The sequence below is a fragment of the Salvelinus alpinus genome, chromosome 7 (genome assembly GCF_045679555.1).
Source record: "Salvelinus alpinus chromosome 7, SLU_Salpinus.1, whole genome shotgun sequence".
Lineage (NCBI taxonomy): Eukaryota > Metazoa > Chordata > Actinopteri > Salmoniformes > Salmonidae > Salvelinus > Salvelinus alpinus.
In genome coordinates this window covers 33,785,433-33,807,795 of record NC_092092.1, presented here as the reverse complement: position 1 = coordinate 33,807,795, position 22,363 = coordinate 33,785,433, and the positions used below count along the sequence as shown (strand labels likewise).

Here is a 22,363-nt window from a genome sequence, read left to right as displayed (position 1 = left end):
GAAATCAGCCCTTGCCTTAACAGGAAGCCAGTGTAGGGAGGCTAGCACTGGTGTAATATGATAATGTTTTGGGGTTCTAGTCAGAATTCTAGCAGCCGTATTTAGCACTAAATGAAGTCTATTTAGTGCTTTATCCGGGTAGCCGGAAAGTAGAGCATTGCAGTAGACACACCTAGAAGTAACAAAAGCATGGATACATTTTTCTGCATCATTTTTGGACAGAAAGTTTCAGATTTTTGCAATGTTACGTAGATGGAAAAAAGCTGTCCTTGAAACAGTCTTGATATGTTCGTCAAAAGAGAGATCAGGGTCCAGAGTAACGCCGAGGTCCTTCACAGTTTTATTTGAGACGACTTTACAACCATCAAGATTAATTGTCAGATTCAATAGAAGATCTCTTTGTTTCTTGGGACCTAGAACAAGCATCTCTGTTTTGTCCGAGTTTAAAAGTAGAAAGTTTGCAGCCATCCACTTCCTTATGTCTGAAACACAGGCTTCTAGCGAGGGCAATTTTGGGGCTTCACCATGTTTCATTGAAATGTACAGCTGTGTGTCATCCGCATAGCAGTGAAAGTTAACATTATGTTTTCGAATGACATCCCCAAGAGGTAAAATATATAGTGAAAACAATAGTGGTCCTAAAACGGAACCTTAAGGAACACCGAAATGTACAGTTGATTTGTCAGAGGACAAACCATTCACAGAGACAAACTGATATCTTTCCGACAGATAAGATCTAAACCAGGCCAGAACTTGTCCCTGTAGACCAATTTGGGTTTCCAATTTCTCCAAAAGAATGTGGTGATCGATGGTATCAAAGGCAGCACTGAGGTCTAGGAGCTCGAGGACAGATGCAGAGCCTCGGTCTGACACCATTAAAAGGTAATTTACCACCTTCACAAGTGCAGTCTCAGTGCTATGATGGGGTCTAAAACCAGACTGAAGCATTTCGTATACATTGTTTGTTTTCAGGAAGGCAGTGAGTTGCTGTGCAACAGCTTTTTCATTTTTTTTTGAGAGGAATGGAGGATTCGATATAGGCCGATAGTTTTTTATAATTTCTGGGTCAAGGTTTGGCTTTTTCAAGAGAGGCTTTATTACTGCCACTTTTAGTGAGTTTGGTACACATCCGGTGGACACACGCAAGCACGCACGCACGCACGCACGCACGCACGCACGCACGCACGCACGCACACACACACACACACACACACACAGAGCTGTTTAGTATTATGGTTCCTGAACACCCACCCCTTTTCTGTGTGGAGGCGTGGGCTCTGGGCACCATGTTGGTGGCGTTTGGGTACATCTACCCCCTCCAGGATCATAAGCGACTAGTCACCAAACCAGATGCGTCTCTCTACCGCTTTCAGGTAACAATGTCAACACCTCATGAATCTTAAGCTTAACCAACCCCTTACGCCTAACTCTATGCCAAACCTCTGTGCTTTTTGTCTTTTCTCAGACACCATACTTCTGGCCAGCCCAGCAGTGGCCTGTAGAGGACACAGACTATGGGGAGATGCACACAGAACAAGACAAACAGAGTTAAAGTTTTCTTTATTGTTAGGTCATCGACATTGCGGACAAATACGTTTAAGTAACAAAATGACAAAATAAAATGAAAATCATGTTTATTTCTCAGCCATACACCTGGCTAAGAGAAACATCTGCAAGAAAGGAGTACTGGTGCTGTATGAACAGGTGAGAGACATTCACACGTGGATGTAGTAACACACGTCTGTCTAATGTGGATGTAGTAACACACGTCTGTCTAATGTGGATGTAGTAACACACGTCTGTCTAATGTGGATGTAGTAACACACGTCTGTCTAATGTGGATGTAGTAACACACGTCTGTCTAATGTGGATGTAGTAACACACGTCTGTCTAATGTGGATGTAGTAACACACGTCTGTCTAATGTGGATGTAGTAACACACGTCTGTCTGATGTGGATGTAGTAACACACGTCTGTCTAATGTGGATGTAGTAACACACGTCTGTCTAATGTGGATGTAGTAACACACGTCTGTCTGATGTGGATGTAGTAACACACGTCTGTCTAATGTGGATGTAGTAACACGTCTGTCTAACGTGGATGTGGTAACACACGTCTGTCTAACGTGGATGTGGTAACACACGTCTATCTAATGTGGATGTAGTAACACACGTCTGTCTAATGTGGATGTAGTAACACACGTCTGTCTGATGTGGATGTAGTAACACACGTCTGTCTAATGTGGATGTAGTAACACACGTCTGTCTGATGTGGATGTAGTAACACACGTCTGTCTAATGTGGATGTAGTAACACGTCTGTCTAACGTGGATGTGGTAACACACGTCTGTCTAACGTGGATGTGGTAACACACGTCTATCTAATGTGGATGTAGTAACACACGTCTGTCTAATGTGGATGTGGTAACACACGTCTGTCTAATGTGGATGTAGTAACACACATCTGTCTAATGTGGATGTAGTAACACACGTCTGTCTAATGTGGATGTGGTAACACACGTCTGTCTAATGTGGATGTAGTAACACACGTCTGTCTAATGTGGATGTAGTAACACACGTCTGTCTAATGTGGATGTAGTAACACACGTCTGTCTAATGTGGATGTAGTAACACACGTCTGTCTAATGTGGATGTAGTAACACACGTCTGTCTAATGTGGATGTAGTAACACACGTCTGTCTAATGTGGATGTAGTAACACACGTCTGTCTAATGTGGATGTAGTAACACACGTCTGTCTAATGTGGATGTAGTAACACACGTCTGTCTAATGTGGATGTAGTAACACACGTCTGTTGTCTTCAGGTGCAGTATAACAGTCTTCACAAGTGATGCAGGCTAAAGAACAGTACAGGTTAGTCTGGCAGAAATAGACTACAATGTCATACATTCATCCACAGACAGACTGTGTACTTGGAAAATTTGACTGTTTTATCTGTGTCTGTGTGCAGGGCGGGGAAGGAGAGGAAAAAGCCGGATCGCGTGGTGTTTGACTGCCAGGAGAGAGCCTACTGGGTGGTACACAGACCTCCGGTGAGACACACACACTAGTGATGTGTGGGTTGACTCATAACCCAATGTCTCCGTGTTTATATCTGCGGGTTTAGGGTCATGAAATATTGTTTGGATTAAGGGCGGGTTGTATAAAGAGAAAACAATGCTTAAAAATGTCATAAATATATAATTATTTTGCAATTCATATCTATAGGCTACATTGAGGTTTGTCTTTAATGATTTTTTTTTATCTGACGTTAGTGTGTAAGCCTAAGCTTTAGGTCCTAACTGTAGTGCACCAAATACACGCCAATTGCCAAATGCTTTTGGGAACTTGGGCAGAATAAGTTAACGTTGATCCACTGAGGCAAAAAGGACGATGTCGGAGTTTAATTCAATAAGAAAAAAGCTTTGAAATGGAGAGCTGAAAATAAAGAGAAGGGAGGGCCGGAACAGTAGCATGATGTTTACGAAAGATGTTATGTGTGATGATTGTGAGGTGCTATACAAATTCGACAGTCAGAAGACGGGGCACGTCAAGGGAAATGTGGTGTTCAGATGGGTTAAATGGAATAGTAACTGAATTCTGGACCCTGGCTGTAGTTCTATAACCTCTCACATAGCCTAATGTAATATTAACTGCTGCAGAATTAAGCACTTCTTGCAGTAAAATGATACACCAAATGTACATTTTGACTCAGGAACAGGAGTGGAGAAATATGATTTATTTCATTCAGCCTCTTGAGAGAATGTGAATGCGCGATAGGGACCGTCTGTAAAGGTGCAATTTTTATCAGCGTCATAAAAGCTGATAGTATTTCAACCACATAAAATATGCATCCAAGCCGAAGTCGTTTTAATTCCCTTAAAACCAGTCAAACTGTATGTTGTTTGGTCCCAACAAATTTGTTGAGTTATTGCATTTTCTCCCGGGTCCCTTACCATCTTTGCTATGCAAGAGAAGCAGAGATGAAAGAGAGAACTTTAAAGATCGATTTGAAGTATTAATTCTATCGATGTATGCCATTTTCTGATGAGCAAGGGTTATTTAGTCTTCTAGGGCAACAAGTAATGACAGAAGAAAAGCTGCATGTGTTTAATTATATACAAGGTCACTATGGGTCAATAACTTGAACCTGCGTTACATGTAGACAGATATATTATCAGAAACACTTCCTGTACTGTGACTGCTGACAGGTGAATATATCTCCAGGTGAGATGATGTGTGTCTCTGCAGGGAGGAGCTCTGGCCTTTCATGACTGGACAGACAGGCTACTAACGAAGCATCATGGGTAGAGAGTGATGCATCCTGGGTAGTCTTATGGGGGGGCAGTGGGGTTGGGGGGTTATCAACTTCCATTCAGTCAGCGCATATAACCACTTTGAGACATGAATACGTTATCTGAACAGTCTTTATATCTATTATAGACATGTTTGCTCAGTGGCGAACCTATAGGCCTTCAGTGTGTGACAGGTTCGTGATTCTGAAAGGACAGCAACCGTAATACCAGCACACACACACACACATTAACCATGTCTCTGGTTAGGACTTTCTTGACGCGTGGCGCCCCCCGGTGGATCAACATTGACGGCAAGACCATGGAGGTGACAGTTAAAGGGTTGAAACACCCTCACTAATACGTACTGGATGCAGCTGACACACATCTTCATGCTGATGAAGAAGGTCAGTTTCACCACACTAATACTACAGGCCCTCTGTCTGCTGTAACTGGAAAATCATACACAAAATGGCTGCCATGATGTAACATTCCTGACTAACTTATTTTGGAGTAAAACTTTCAATACTCGTACAGGAGGTATCTAAGTGTGTGTGTGTGTTATAGGACTCTTTCGGCGGTACCTGAAGTCTCTAGTGTTTAAGGACACTCAGAAGAGGGCCATCTGTCCTGACCAACACATGTTCAGGTCAGTGCTGTGTGTGTGTGTGTGTGAGAGTGTGGTCAGATCAGTGGAACATATTGTCTGCACTGGTGTGATTACTGAAAAACTTCAATTAAACGCTGAGTCTCAAATAGCCGCCTGTCCCTTTTAATAGCCGGGCAACGGCACATATTTCAGCAAATAAACGCCTGTTTCAAATAAACGCCGGGTCTAAATGAATTGTTTGAGGTTTCCATGAATTACCATGAATTGTTCATGAGGCTGAATGTTTCATTTGTTACATTAAATAATTCAGTAATGACAAATATGTAAACATCTGTTTTTATTGCCAGTAAGAAACTGCTAGCCATTGGCTGCTAACAGCTGAGATCTGCTAGCTAACTGGAAAGCACAAAAACAGTCAACAGCTTTGGGATTCCTTACCCCAGAAATTGGCCGATCACCCTCTAGTGGCGAAAAGTAATAACTGTCGAAAATACACAGTCAAAGATGAGAATAATTATTCTGTCAAGGAAAAGTTATACTTTTTTATTTGAGGCATACTAAGACAAAGGAAATGTGACACAGTGTGTAAACGATAACACATTAGTGCAGGAAATGAAGAAATTGATTAAAATGCTGGAATTAAACAATTACATTTGCAAATGAGCAAAAACTGTGTGCATTAAGGAAATAGATATCTGGCTCAAATAGAAGACTGCCTCTTGGCATGTGTTGTGTTCAGTGATTTAAGCAAATAAACTCACAGGCTATTCATTTAAGTTTTACGGTATCTCCCTCAACACCTCTTTCCCCTCTCTCTCAAAGGTATAATTAGTTTGTAATTGTAAGGACATGTATAACTCTCTCCCCCCATCCCTTTTCCAGTGTGTCCCAGTTGGAGGCCAATGCGAGGAAGCGTCGACCCAGCATCAGTACCATCATCGCCCGCCAGCTGGAGCAGGAGGAGAGAGCCAGGATGGCCACCAGTGGCCCTGTGGACATCACACAGGTCATGAGCAAACTCAGCAACAAGGGCAAGGAGGTGCCCCCGTCCAAGAAATAGACCATAGACACACGAACACGCATAGACATGAATACACATACTTCTATAAGCACAAACACAAGCACACACACAGGATACACACCAGCTGAAAGCTAAGCAATGTAGTTGCTACCTGTACATATAGTTTGGAGTACAGCAAAGTTGACAAATAGTGAGCATTTGAAATGAAATGTACTATTTTGAATTTCTATTAGCTGTGTGCTGCCATGGCCAGTGTAGCATACATACATCAGACAAAACAGCTAGAAGAGTTATGTCTATCAGTCTAACTGTCATTAGAAAGCAATACTACCAACACAAGGGTTTAAAACCATTACATGTTGAAGTTATTTAGTGGTTTAGTCTTGATGGTATGCTTCACTCACTGAACAGTATCACCTGTCTCACCTGTATCTCATTTTCTCTCACCTGTCTTTCAGTCATCAGCATGTTTTACCTATTGTGACATATCTGTGTCGTTCCACCAATAGAGTGCCTTTTATGTTCCTCATACATTATGTGTGTACATTTTGATAAAACATTCAATTTAACAGTTAGATCACATACATCTACGCTCTAACTTACACTGCATGACCTAAAGTGGCCTGAATCGCAGTCTGCGTTCCAATTCATCCCAAAGGTGTTCGATGGGGTTGAGGTCAGGGCTCTGTGCAGGCCAGTCAAGTTCTTCCACACCGATCTCAACAAACCCTTTCTGCTTGGACCTCACTTTGTGCACTGGGGCATTGTCATGCTGAAACAGGAAAGGGCCTCCCCCAAACTGTTGCCACAAAGTTGGAAGCACTGAATCATCTAGAATGTCATTGTATGCTGTAGCATTACGATTTCTCTTCACTGGAACTATGGGGCCTAGCCTGAACCATGAAAAACAGCCCCAGACCATTATTCCTCATCCACCAAACTGTACAGTTTGCACTATGCATTGGCGCATATAGCGTTCTCCTGGCATCCGCCAAACCAAAATTTGTTCGTCGGACTACCAGACGGTGAAGCGTGATTCATCACTCCAGAGAACCTGTTTCCACTGCTCCAGAGTCCAATGTCGGCGAGCTTTACACCACTCCAGCCGACGCTTGGCATTGCGCATGGTGATCTTAGGCTTGTGTGCGGCTGCTCGGCCATGGAAACCCATTTTCCGACGAACAGTTCTTGTGCTGACGTTGCTTCCAGAGGCAGTTTGGAACTCGATAGTGAGTGATTATTTTTACGCGCCACATGCCTCAGCACTCGGCAGTCCCGTTCTATGAACTTGTGTGGCCTACCACTTCGCGGCTCAGCCGTTGTTGCTCCTAGATGTTTCCACGTCACAATAACAGCACTTACAGTTGACCGGGGCAGCTCTAGCAGGGCAGAAATTTGACAAACTGACTTGTTGGAAAGGTGGCATCCTATGACGCTGCCACTTTGAAATTCACTGAGCTCTTCAGTAAGGCCATTCTACTGCCATTGTTTGTCTATGGAGATTGCATGGCTGTGTGCTCAGTTTTGTACACCTGTCACCAACGGGTGTGGCTGAAATTGCCGAATCCACTCATTTGAAGGGCTGTCCACATACTTATGTATATATAGCAGTGTTGTGTTTGAGACCACTTAAAGCGAGAACGATTCAAGACCAAGACTGGATGGGCGGTGAGACCGAGTCAAGACCAAGACCAGAAAGATGCGAGTCCAATTCAAGACCATGATTGTAATTTTGTCAAATCACCAGCATAATATGAGTGATTTGATAATGAGTTAAAATGGCTGCATAGGACCTTTAAACTTGCATTTAATTGCTCCTCCCCACAACAAACTTCTGATGACTTTCAGTTACACACTGTCACAAGGGGAGTTATGAATGATTTAAGATGAAATCGACAATCCTGTCACGGTCAACCGTGTCAATTTTCACTTTTATAGTAATTTTTCTTAATTTGACCTCTTGAGATTGTCACGGTTTTCTAAAGTAGAACCCAGAAGCAGACCAGGACAAGGAGAGTAGGACGAAGGTGAGTATTTATTTACAAGTGTAAACGTGGAGGTAGAAAGATCCAGGTGGCGGAGCGGGCAGCGGAGGTGAGTTGATGGGAGTGAATAGGCAGATCCAAGGGAGTAACAGAAGCCACCGACGACCAGGCAGGGATGGGGTGAGTGTTCCGGGTGAATGACTGTAGACAGAACAAACGGAGGTAAGTTCAAGGCAAGCAAGACGTACAAAACAACAAAACAAACTCTATCAAACTGGAGGCTGATACGCTGGCACAACATACTGTTCATGGCTAACGATCCGGCAGGAAATGGATGGCAGGTCAGAGCTTATGAAGTGGAAGGGTGATGATCAGGACCAGGTGTGCAGATATCTGATGGGATACAGGTGCGGGTAATCAGAGATCTCCCAACTAGCTACGTCGCCCGGCAACCAGACAGGGTACGTTCCAGGACACCGGAAAAACACTCCAGGACAGAACACAGGCAAAAACAGACTCAGGAAGCGGGATTCGTGACAGAGATGGGGAAACAATTACTCTACCCTAAAGGCGCCCTATTTGTGGAATGACACATACTGTATGTTGTATGTCATTATTGTAACTTACATTTCTGCACCATCCATCCAATAAAGAGTCTATATCCAGCACATGTCTGTCTGTCATCTCATCTTCACTGTGTCATCCAGTCACTGTGCCCATCTCTGTCCATTAGTCCATAATGCCATAACAGAACTCACAGATAACTCACAGTAATTTCTGTCAGAGGGCCAGACCAGATCATGCTGCCTTAATTTATATCAGTGTTCAGTGTTTACCCATAATTTTTATCCCTGTGTGTGGTATATTAGTATGACCTCTCAGTGATCTTTCCCCCTTGACCATATGTCTGACCTCTGACCTTTAACCCCTACAGCTGTGTCACTTCACGGCACCCATACCCCACCTGGCGGTCTACTCTGGCCCCCCTTCTTCCTCCACCTCACCCCCTTTCCCTCTCTGTCTCCCCAACACCCCCGCCTGCTCTTCACCCATCAACGTAACCATAGATAGCACCCCCGCCTCAGAACGTAGGTGGGAGGGAAGGGGAGGAGGTAGGGTGGAGTGGGGAGAGGCCGACATTGAGAGCCGGGGGACTGCTGTCTCTTCTCGTTTATGTATGGCTCTCTCATTGGGCCGTCTGTTGAGAGGGGGCTGTACTCCCTCCGCAATATTCGCCAGCCTTACGCCAAAATGTCCTGCCCCAGCCGGGACCAGCAGCTGCGTTCAGCCTATCAACATGGAGCAACCCAGCCAAGCCCCGCCCAGGCGCATTGCCAAGTGAGTCACAGGAGAGTAAGCTCCCACACACCTTTATAGATCCTCATCCTTTCAGTCTCTCATCTCTCTTTCCTGTCCACTTTCCTTCAGTTTTTTCCAGATCAAGGTGGACATCCCTCCAGAGTGTAGTATCTACCCCGTTGACTCCGGCGATGATGAGGAGAGTGGGGGTGCATCGAGAAGAGAAGGGGAGGGAGGGCAGGTGAAGGAGATCATCTGTCCCTGGGAAAGTCTAACACCTTATGAGGGGGCCGGGTAACACACACACACATTAACGTGCGCACACACACACACACACACACACACACACACTTACATTAATGCTGACATTTCCAAAGTATAATCCGTTACAGTTACTAGTTACCTGTCCAAAATCAGTAACGTAAGATTTGGATTACTCAAACTCAGTAATGTAATCTAATTACGTAGTTACTTTGGGATTACTTTCCACTTCAGAAGCGTTAGAAGACGTGTGTCATCATAGTGGTCTCTGACTTGTCAGACTCGCTCAGGTGGAACTATCTGAAAGTAGAACATTTGTTCAATGCTGAATAGAATGTCATTGAGAAAACAGAAAGGTGTCAATGTATTTTAATTTTAAAAGTAATCTAGTTTTTCAAACGTATCTGTAACCTGATTACAATATTTTAGCTGGAAACATAACTGATTACAGTTAGTTTTTTTGTAAACAGATTACATGCAACTGATGTAATCGGTTACTCCCCAACCCTAATGCACACAGATACAGACACACACACACTCTCTCTCACACACACATACATACATACGTACATCCACCCACACACGGAGACACACGGACACACCTGAATCCTTACCGTTAATCCTTACTTTAACCAAACTGATCACTCTCTCGCACCTATCAGATGACAGTCATTCAATTCATACATCAAGAGTGGCTCAGCTCTGGACATTCATACAGTGCCTTCAGAAAGTATTCATACCCCTTGATTTATTCCACATTTGGTTGTGTTACAGCCTGAATTCAATATGGATTCAATATTTATTTTCTTCTCATCCATCTACACACAATAACCTATAATGACAAAGTGAAAACATGTTTTTAGAAATGTTTGCAAATGTATTGAAAGTGAAATACAGAAATATCAAATTTAGATAAGTATTCCACACACCTGAGTCAATAGTTTGTAGAAGCACCTTTGGCAGCGATTACAGCTGTGAGTCTTTCTGAGTAAGTTTCTAAGTGCTTTCCGCACCTGGATTGTGGAACACTTGCCCATTATTCTTTTAAAATATGTTCAATCTCTGTCAAATTGGTTGTTGATCATTGCTAGACAATAATTTTCAGGTCTCAAGTAGGAAAAAAACGAACTCAGGAACATTCACAGTATTCTTGGTAAGCAAATCCAGTGTAGATTAGCAGTGCTTCATTTGAGCCAGATCCTGCCGTAACATGATCCTGCACCTCTCCATTTTGGACTGTTTTGTTCTAGAACCTATTTGCCCGGTATTGTGCCGAAAATCTCCCCCTGCCAGGATTCTCTGCCCCCCTTCTAATTTCCTTAATTTTGTGGCTAGAGTCAAATACTTTCTATAGAACGAACTTCACGTCAGGATAGGCAACTGAAATTAATAATTAATGTATGTGTGTTATATTAAACATAGAGGAGGGAGTAAAATGTTGGCAATCAATAATAATTTCAGAACAACTATGGCTGAATTATTATCCTTACACTTTCAAAAATAATAGTCCAATAAGACATGGGAGGGATGACGAATTTTGGCAAAGAGATTTATTTATAGACTAGTACAGAATTCAGTAGCGGATTTAGGTAGGGGCGACATGGGCAGCCGCCGGGTGCGGGCGCGGCAATGAAGAACGCGTAGGGGGGGGGGGAGAATTCTGGCAGGGGGGAGAGTTTCGGCACAACACCGGATCCAATACCTCTGGTGGCATGAAAAACTTTTTGCAGTGTACACATTTTTACAAAAGCAATCAAAGTTCATTCGAGTTGCCTCTTCTTTCATTCTCCTGCACACACAAAAAAGAACGATGTGAAAAAGTCGATTTTCAGCCTTGGCCTAATATTCTAAGAGTTGATTTGGGTTGGGCCGGCCATCACGTGGCCGTGGCTGTGTGAGAAGCGCCAGTAGCTATCTCTCACATAACTAGAATGAGATTCACTTTCTATGATCTCTCTCCCTCTCTGCTCTGATAAACATAACCCTGCAACTCTCACGGGCATATTGATATAATAAATATGAATTCGGAGGGCAGTGGTTCGGTGTGGTGCATACCTTGTATTTATCGAACGTATGCGTCAAACTGTATGCCTAGACAGCTTGACAGACATTTTGTTTTGTTGCATACGTATCCAGATGATGCTGCGTACTATTTTGCGCAATAATGTTGTCGGTGTGTTCAAAGCCTTAGAGAAAAAACAGCATGCAGACAAAACAGGGCTTTCGCAATATTTAAAATGCAAATCGAGGGAAAACACAGTCTACCAAAATATTTGATCAACTTGCAAATATTGTTTTACAAAGTAAAACAAGAGAGAGAGGCTTTTGGCACGAGCTCATCGGCCATCACCAGTGAGTGAGCTGCCCATCATTGGGTGAGTCAGTGAAACTGGAAAGCATTGTTATGACTATCATTTCCCCCTCATATTGTAGCCTACGATATGGGTCTCCACCAGTGGCAATTTTAGCATGTAATCTTGGTGGGGATTTCTTTTTTAAAGTCGGATGCATGCCAGCAAAGCCACCACAACACTAAACAATATATTAATTGCACTGTAATGGTGACAAACGGTGACCACAAACGGCCTACATAAAGCTGGCCCAACAGCAGTCCCAACATCTTACCACTGCTACACCTGGCTATCAGCGGAGCCTTGTCTGGCAGCAAAACAGTTCATTCAGCCTCATTTACTGCCTTTAAGGATGGACGTGGTCAATATAACTATTTGTTTAGCACTTTTGAAATGTACAGCGACAGAATTCAGAACATGGGCAGTTCTTACAGTGTTCTCCCTGTACACCAAGTCAGAACCGGTAGGATAAATAAAGGGGGCATATAACCAGACAATGAAAGCTCTTACAATATTTGATGATTACTTTTATCTAAAACAGGTTATAGGCTACATGTGCACCACCAAGTCAGAACAGTAGGCAGAATTAAGAGGGGTAAATATACCAAATTATTTTGGGTGAGGCACATGGGCTTGTAACATCTTACTACACGACATACATTTAGCTTTACTTTCTTAGCTACAGTATACATATCTCCCTGGCAATTTACATTAATTTATGCAGCAGCATGCAATACGTTTTTGGACTTACCTTGTTGTGCTGTGCTCACTTGAACAGGAAGGTGGCGCTGCGGTCCTTAGTGGGCACATTTTGTCAACAATGTCTGGCATTCTCTGGATTTATGGTGCTTTCAAAACATCTGGGAACTCAGAAAAAACAAAGTCGAATCATGATGACGTCATTGATCTTCAGGTCGTAGCTCTAGAAAGATGCCGGATTTACAATTCCGAGTTGGATGACGGTTCAAAATTTATTTTCCCAGTCGGAGCTCGTTTATTCCCAATTTCCCAGTTGTCTTGAACTCGCTGAAGTCAAGTTTTTCGCAGTTCAGAGTTAACAGTTGTTTTGAGCACGGCACAATTCATGCTTCATTGACAGCATGGCCAATGTTGAATGTTTATCATTTTAAATGATTGCTTTGCAATGCTTTCAGTTAGCCACTGTCACTGATTCCGTCCAAACCACTCATTGTTGAATTTGCAATTTCCAACTTGGAAATGTTTATGTCCAATGGCCGATGAGCACCGATACGTTTTATCTATATTTCTCTTCATTATTTCTCTTCATTTGACAAGGGTTGAAAAGGATTTGCCAGTAGATTGCCGACTTGATTCATGATGATGACTGCTAGCTAAGATTTTGAAAGTATGATGTTGACATGATCAGTCCAATCAAAGCTACTGTACATATAACGTGAATTGACATCGTTTTATCTGTGGCCAATGACCTTGAGCCTCATTGGATGGGCACTTCTAACGTAACTCTATGGCAGCACCCAAGGGGCTAGAATTTTCCAGCTCTACCCTTAACCTTGGTGGTGACGTAGTGTCCCCATGAGTGACAGAACACTGAGCCAATCACAGTGCAACGCTACGTATTTTCTGCCGACTTGCCACACCACCACAGAAAGCACTGAGCTAGGCTGAAACACATGCATTTTGGAGCTGCCTCACTCAAGAAAACAAAAATGAGACCATGTTTGTATGCGCTTTATTAACTGAATTATATATATATTTTTTTATACATTGTATGTGACACGTATTAATGGCAAAACATGCAAAACATTTTATTTTAGCTAAAAATGTGGGGCTCAAAACTGCCCTGAAACACGGGTCGCCACTGGTCTCCACACACTTAGGCCTAGGCTGTTGATGTATTCAAGACAAGGTCGTTTTTTATTGATCTCAGATTCTCAGTTTGTCAGTGTCAAAGTAGCATTTTGATAATTTGTGCTGTATTAAAAAAGATTCTGCCAAAGTCTCCAGCCATGTAAAATGACGTGGAAAGGCATGAAATGCATTTATAAAAGGCCAAATTTTTCCCGGATCCTAGGCATGTGTTCAACTTCTGTAAGTGACTCTTCTCTGGTGCTCTATGCCATTACACAAATGTGATGATATGCGTGCAATGCTTTATTATATAGGTGATTTTTTTTATCTCATGCGTTCCAGTACCTCAGAACTCCCCAGGTCACCCACCTCTCTCTTTTTGTTCCGGCACCTCCCGATTTACAAATTAAGCACTGGATTTGGCCTTGTGTTTTAGGTTATTGTCCTGCTGAAAGGTGAATTCATCTCCCAGGAAAGACGGTCTGACGGTGAAGTGGACATACTCTGTATTAATATCCCTAAAGAAAGTGTTACGTCCGTCATTGGAATGAGAACAAGGTGCAGCGTGGTAGGCGAACATCTTACTTTTATTTCAAATGAACACCAAAAAAAAAAACGAAATACAAAAACAAACGTAAAGTTCTGCAGGCTATACAGCAACTAACAAAATCAAGATCCCACAACCTAAGGTTGGAAAAAAGGCTGCCTAAGTATGATCCCCAATCAGAGACAACGATAGACAGCTGCCTCTGATTGGGAACCATACCAGGCCAAACAAAGAAATAGGAAAACTAGATTGCCCACCCAAATCACACCCTGACCTAACCAAATAGGAAATAGAAAGGCTCTCTAAGGTCAGGGCGTGACAGAAAGAAATGATCTCACTACAATAATGTTAGCAAAAATAGATAAGATGTCTATTGGTGGAAAAATCTACCTGATTAACTCTTTAGTCATATCCCAGTTTACCTATTTGCTTACACCTAGCGACTTGTTTTTTTTATTATTTGAGAAAAAAATATTCAATATTATTTGGAACGGTAAGCCAGACAAAATTAAGCGGGCCTATTTATATAATAAATATGAATTTGGAGGGCAGAAATTATTAAATATTAAAGCATTAAACCTCTCACTAAATGCTTCAATCATACAGAATGTATACTGAAATCCAAACTGGTATTCCAGCAGATTAGTAAGTATGTCTCACCCCATGTTCAAGAATGGCCTTTTTCACTTTATTCAGATTACAACCTTGTCACGACTTCCACCGACGTCAGTCCCTCTCCTTCTTCTGGCGGCGTTCGGACACCAGTCCCTCTCCTTGTTCGGGCGGCGCTCGGAAGTGGACGTCAGCGGTCTTCTAGCCATCGGAGATCCACCTTTCATTTTCGATTTGTTTTGTCTTTGTTTTCTACACACCTGGTTTCATTCCCCAATTACATGTTCATGTATTTAACCCTCTGTTTCCCCCATGTTTTTGTGCGTGATTGTTTCTATGTTCATTCGGTACGTTATGGCTGGTTTTCGACGGGTGCTGTTTTCACCCGTGCGTAATTGATTACCGTTTATTGTTGGTCAACTGTATTGTTACCTTGTGCCTTTATATTTGAGTAAAGTACGTTGCTCACTCATTCTGCTGTCCTGCGCCTGACTTCATGCACCAGCTACACCCACCTTCTGACAAACCTCTCACTTTCGGGTTATTTGAAAACAGCAGATTTGTAAGTATGTCTCACCCCATGTTCAAGAATGGCCTTTTTCACTTTATTCAGATTACAAACTCTCACTTTCGGTTATTTGAAAATGAAATAATCACCTAAATTACTCTATTTTTAAAACAAGCCATAGAAATGTGGTTGCAATTTCAGTTTAATCCACCAGAAAAGGCAGAACAAATATTACAACATTATATGGTTAAACTCAAATATATGTCATATTGATTGCAAAATAGTTGGGAAGAGATTTTCGATGGTTTAAGTTTTTTAATTTAAATTATTATACAAAATTCTTGCAACCAATAGAAGGCTAGATATAAACTGAGGCAAAAAAGAAACGTCCTCTCACTGTCAATTGCGTTTATTTTCAGCAAACTTAACATGTGTAAATATTTCGATGAACATAACAAGACTCAACAACTGAAACATAAACTGAAGATGTTCCACAGACATGTGACTAACAGAAATGGAATATTGTGTCCCTGAACAAAGGGGGGTCAAAAGTAACAGTCAGTATCTGGTGTGGCCATCAGCTGCATTAAGTACTGCAGTGCATCTCCTCCTCATGGACTGCACCAGATTTGCCAGTTCTTGCTGTGAGATGTTACCCCACTCTTCCACCAAGGCACCTGCAAGTTCCCGGACATTTCTGGGGGGAATGGCCTTAGTCCTCACCCTCCAATCCAACAGGTCCCAGACGTGCTCAATGGGATTGAGATCCGGCCTCTTCGCTGGCCATGGCAGAACATTGACATTCCTGTCTTGCAGTAAATCACGCACAGAACGAGCAGTATGGCTGGTGGCATTGTCATGCTGGAGGGTCATGTCAGGATGAGCCTGCAGGAAGGGTACCACATGAGGGAGGAGGATGTCTTCCCTGTAACGCACAGCGTTGAGATTGCCTGCAATGACAACCAGCTCAGTCCGATGATGCTGTGACACACCGCACCAGACCACCTCCAAATCGATCCAGCTCCAGAGTACAGGCCTCGGTGTAACGCTCATTCCTTCGACGATAAACGTGAATCCGACCATCACCCCTGGTGAGACAAAAGCGTGACTCGTCAGCGAAGAGCACTTTTTGCCAGTCCTGTCTGGTTCAGCGACGGTGGGTTTGTGCCCATAGGTGATGTTGTTGCCGGTGATGTCTGGTGAGGACCTGCCTTACAATAGGCTTACAAGCCCTCAAGCCAGCCTCTCTCAGCCTATTGCGGACAGTCTGAGCACTGATGGAGGGATTGTGCGTCCCTGGTGTAACTCGGCAGTTGTTGTTGCCATCCTGTACCTGTCCCGCAGGTGAAATGTTCGGATGTACCGCTCCTGTGCAGGTGTTGTTACACGTGGTCTGCCACTGCGAGGACGATCAGCTGTCCATCCTGTCCCCCAGCAGCGCTGTCTTAGGCGTCTCACAGTACGGACATTGCAATTTATTGCCCTGGCCGCATCTGCAGTCCTCATGCCTCCTTGCAGCATTCCTAAGGCACGTTCACGCAGATGAGCAGGGATCGTGGGCATCTTTCTTTTGGTGTTTTTCAGAGTCAGTAGAAAGGCCTCTTTAGTGTCCTAAGTTTTCATAACTGTGACCTTAATTGCCTACCATCTGTAAGCTGTTAGTGTCTTAACGACCGTTCCACAGGTGCATGTTCATTAATTGTTTATGGTTCATTGAACAAGCATGGGAAACAGTGTTTAAACCCTTTACAATGAAGATCTGTGAAGTTATTTGCATTTTTATGAATTATCTTTGAAAGACAGGGTCCTGAAAAAGGGACGTTTCTTTTTTTGCTTTGTTTATATGAGGGATACAACCATCCCAGCTCTGCAAATTTTGCTGCAAAGAGCCAGAATCAATAGATAATTTGTTTTGGTACTGTCCATAACTTCTTGTCACTACAGGGGGTGCAGTTTCAACTTCGACATTTTGCGTCTCCAAATTAAACTGCCTCGTACTCAATTCTTGCTTGTACAATATGCATATTATTATTACTATTGGATAGAAAACAATCTCTAGTTTCTAAAACCGTTTGAATTATGTCTGTGGGTGAACCAGAACTCTTTCTACAGCGAAAATCATGACAGGACATGCGAAGGTCTGATGGATGGATCGAAATGAACTGCACCCGCCTTCCCCTGGATGTCAGTAACCAATGAGAAGTGGAATGGTGTTTCTACGTATTTCTCAGAGCTTATAAAAGGGCAAGGAACGAGGTGCGCTCCCTTTTCGACTTCCGCCATTACGCAACGCAAGACCCCAGGATAGCATTTTGAAACGCTCAGTTATCGGCCTTAGATATGTCCGTCTGTAATTTAATTCGGTATAGGTGTTAGAAACATCATAACGAAGTTATTTGAAACCGATTTATATCAGTTTATGCGAGTATATTGCTATTTTCGGAATTTTCGTAGTATTGCGTTTGAGGATTTGGACATGTGTGTGCCACGTAGCTACTGTTAGCTGCTAGTTCCGAAGTTGAAGTGGACGTTTTACAACAAAGCAACGATTCTTTTGGACAAAAGGACACCTTGCCCAAGATTCTGATGGAAGCTCGTCCAAAAGTAAGAACTATTTATGATTTTATTCCGTATTTATGTGGAAAAATGTAAACGTATTTTTCGGCCAATATTGCGGCACTAGTCTGGCTGTAACGCACACTGTATGTCTAGTAACGTTAATTTTAAAAATCTAAATCAGCGGTTGCATTAATAACCAATGCATCTTTCATTAGCTGTCCAACCTGTATTTTTTTTGTCAATCTAATCGATAAATAATCGTAAACTTAGGTGCCCTTCCAAGATGGCGCCGGCCAGAATGCATGCCATGTTTTGACTGATTACATAGCATAACCACGATTTGTGATGCTAAATATGCACATTTTCGAACAAACTCTATATGCATTGTGTAATATGATGTTACAGGACTGTCATCTGAAGAATTCTGAGAAGGTTAGTGAAAAAATTTATATATTTTGGTGGTGATAACGTTATCGCGCTTTTTGCCTCGAATCAATGCTGGGGTGATGTTAGCTCATGTGGTATGCTAGTGTAACGGATGTGAAATGGCTAGCTAGTTAGCGGGTACGCGCTAGTAGCATTTCAATCAGTTACGTCACTTGCTCTGAGACTTTAAGTAGGGTTTCCCCTTGCCGCGGCTTTTGTGGAGCGATGGATAACGATGCTTCGTGGGTGTCAGTTGTTGATGTGTGCAGAGGGTCCCTGGTTCGCGCCCGTGTCGGGGCGAGGGGACGTACTAAAGTTATACTGTTACATTGATGCTGTTGACCCGGATCACTGGTTGCTGCGGAAAAGGAGGAGGTTGAAAGGGGGGTGAGTGTAACGGATGTGAAATGGCTAGCTAGTTAGCGGGTACGCGCTAGTAGCATTTCAATCAGTTACGTCACTTGCTCTGAGACTTTAAGTAGGGTTTCCCCTTGCCGTGGCCTTTGTGGAGCGATGGGTAACGATGCTTCGTGGGCGACCGTTGTTGATGTGTGCAGAGGGTCCCTGGTTCGCGCCCGTGTCGGGGCGAGGGGACGACCTAAAGTTATACTGTTACACTAATATAACGATATATTGTGTTTTCGCTGTAAAACACTTAGAAAATCTGAAATATTGTCTGGATTCACAAGATGTTGGGCTTTCATTTGCTGTACGTTGTGTATTTTTCAGAAATGTTTTAAGATGAGTAATTAGGTAATACACGTTGCTCTCTGTAGTTATTCTAGTCGCTTTGGGTGAGTTTTGTGATAGTGGCTGCAATGGTAAACTGTGATTTATACCTGAAAAATGCACATTTTTCTAAAAAAACATATGCTATACCATAAATATGTTATCAGACTGTCATCTTATGAAGTTGTTTCTTGGTTAGTGGCTATATATATCTTTATTTAGTCGAAATTTTGATAGCTGCCCATGCAGGAAAAAAATGGTGGAGAAAAAAAAGTTGTGTCTTTTGCTATCGTGGTTAGCTAATAGATTTACATATTGTGTCTTCCCTGTAAAACATTAAAAAAATCGGAAATGATGGCTGGAGTCACAAGATCTGTATCTTTCATTTGGTGTCTTGGACTTGTGATTTCATGAACATTTGATTATATGATATCCCTGTGGCTTTAGGCTAGGCTATGCTAGTCAGCTTTTTTGATGGGGGGGATCCCGGATCCGGGGTTGTGACTCGTTAGAGGATAAGTAGCTTGTTTTTGGTCGCAGGTTCAGGAATGGCTGAAGAATTGCCACATTTACCTAACTCTGCAAATAGTACTGCTGGGTGATTTGAAAAGTCATAGTCAATCGATCAATAATATAATAATACTCTTAGCAAAAATGTTATCTTTAATTTATTATCTTTAGAAACTATGAGAATAGAAAGGTCCAGAACTTTTGTGAAACATCACAGCACAGTTGAAACAGAAAACCAAAACTGGATGATGTTCAGAGATAGATGGGAGGGGTTGAGTGGAGCTGAAGGAATAGGACTAAAAATAACCAGATAACTAATGTAAAATATACTGTGTCCGTAAAATGTATATAGGTTCAGAATGTTTGTGAAACAGCACAGTTGAAAAATATATGGCAAATAGAAATCAAAACTGGATGCTCTTCAGAGATAGATGGGAGGGGTTGAGGGTAGCTGAAGGATGGGACTAAAAACAAACAAAAGATAACAATTGTAAAACGTACTGTGTCCGTAAAATGTATATAGATGGAAGTAGAAGCCAAAGTGTTGTTGTCCAGTAGTTCCATTAGTTCCTCCAATTAGGGGAGGGGTGGTAGAGTTATGGAGAAAATAATAATGGAAAAAATATACAGTTTATGTCGGAAGTTTACATACACCTTAGCAAAATACATTTAAACTCAGTTTTTCACAATTCCTGACATTTAATCAGAGTAAACTGTCTTAGGTCAGTTAGGATCACCACTTTATTTTAAGAATGTGAAATATCAGAATAGTAGTAGAGAGAATGATTTATTTCAGCTTTTATTTCTTTCATCACATTCCCAGTGGGTCAGAAGTATTTGGTAGCATTGCCTTTAAATTGTTTAACTTGGGTCAAACATTTCGGGTAGCCTTCCACAAGCTTCCCACAATAAGTTGGGTGAATTTTGGCCCGTTCCTCCTGACAGAGCTGGTGTAACTGAGTCAGGTTTGTTGGCCTCCTAGCTCACACACGCTTTTTCAGTTCTGCCAACACATTTTCTATAGGATTGAGGTCAGGGCTTTGTGATGGCCACTCCAATACCTTGACTTTGTTGTTCTTAAGCCATTTTGCCACAACTTTGTAAGTATGCTTGGGGTCATTGTCCATTTGGAAGACCCATTTGCGACCAAGCTTTAACTTTCTGACTGATGACTTGAGATGTTGCTTCAATATATCCACATAATTTTCCTCCTCATGATGCCATCTATTTTGTGAAGTGCACCAGTCTCTCCTGCAGCAAAGCACCCCCACAACATGATGCTGCCACCCCCGTGCTTCACGGTTGGGATGGTGTTCTTCGGCTTGCAAGCATCCCCCTTTTTTATCCAAACATAACAATTGTCGTTATGGCCTAACAGTTCTATTTTTGTTTCATCAGACCAGAGGACATTTCTTCAAAAAGCACGATCTTTGTCCCCATGTGCAGTTGCAAACCGTAGTCTGGATTTTTTATGGCGGTTTTGGAGCAGTGTCTTCTTTCTTGCTAAGCAGCCTTTCAGGTTATGTCGATATAGGACTCGTTTTACTGTGGATATAGATACTTTTGTACCTGTTTCCTCCAGCATCTTCACAAGGTCCCTTTGCAGTTGTTCTGGGATTGATTTGCACTTTTCGCACCAAGGTACATTCATCTCTAGGAGACAGAACACGTCTCCTTCCTGGGCGGTATGACAGCTGCGTGGTCCCATGGTGTTTACACTTGCGTACTATTGTTTGTACAGATGAACGTGGTACCTTCAGGCATTTGGAAATTGCTCCCAAGGATGAACCAGACTTGTGGAGGTCTACAATTTATTTTCTGAGGTCTTGGCTGATGTCTTTTGATTTTCACATGATGTCAAGCAAAGAGACACTGAGTTTGAAGGTAGGCCTTGAAATACTTTCACAGGTACACCTCCAATTGACTCAAATTATGTCAATTAGCCTATCAGAAGCTTCTAAAGCCATGACATCATTTTCTGAAATTTTCCAAGCTGTTTAAAGGCACAGTCAACTTAGTGTATGTAAACTTCTGACCCACTGGAATTGTGATACAGTGAATTATAAGTGAAATAATCTGTCTGTAAAAAATTGTTGGAAAAATGTTTGGTGTCATGCACAATGTAGATGTCATGCACAATGTAGATTGCCAAAACTATAGTTTGTTAACAAGAAATGGTTTTGGTTGAAAAACAAGTTTTAATGTCTCCAACCTAAGTGTATGTAAACTTCCGACTTCAACTGTATATACAGTCAGGTTCATAAATATTTGGACATTGACCAAATTATTATTATTTTAGCTGTCTACCACAGCATATTGGATTTCAAATTAAATAACCAATTCATTTTAGGGTATTTACATCCAAATCGGGTGAACGGTGTAGGAATTACAGCACTTTTAGTATGCGGTCCCCCCTTTTTAAGGGACCAAAAGTAATTGGACGATTGGCTGCTCAGCTGTTGCATGGCCAGGTGTGTGTTATTCCCTCATTAGCTCATTTACAAGTAAGCAGATAAAAGGTCTAGAGTTCATTTCAAAAGTGTCATTTGCATTTGAAATCTTTTGCTGTTAACACTCAATATGAAGTCCAAAGAGCTGTCACTGCTAATGAAGCAAGCCATCATTAGGCTGAAAAATCTAAACAAACCCATCAGAGAGATAGCAAAAATATTAGATGTGGCTAAATTAACTATTTGGTACATTCTTAAACAGAAATAACGCACTGGTGAGCTCAGGAACACCAAAATGCCCGGAACACCACGGAAAACAACTGTGGTGGATGGTAGAAGAGTTCCTTCCCTGGTGAAGAATAACCCCTTCACAGT

At 42.2% G+C, this 22,363-nt stretch overlaps 1 long non-coding RNA gene and 1 pseudogene across 1 annotated transcript; both read left to right on the top strand.

Annotated features, from left to right (window-relative positions):
• Window positions 1-4,546: 4,546 nt before the first annotated feature.
• LOC139581865 (regulator of G-protein signaling 9-like) lies at window positions 4,547-11,067 on the top strand (annotated as a pseudogene).
• Window positions 11,068-14,083: 3,016 nt separating this feature from the next.
• LOC139580842 (uncharacterized) lies at window positions 14,084-15,278 on the top strand. The gene is made up of 2 exons (XR_011676107.1): window positions 14,084-14,215; window positions 14,891-15,278. It is a non-coding gene; the product is annotated as an uncharacterized lncRNA (long non-coding RNA).
• The last annotated feature ends 7,085 nt before the right edge of the window (window positions 15,279-22,363 follow it).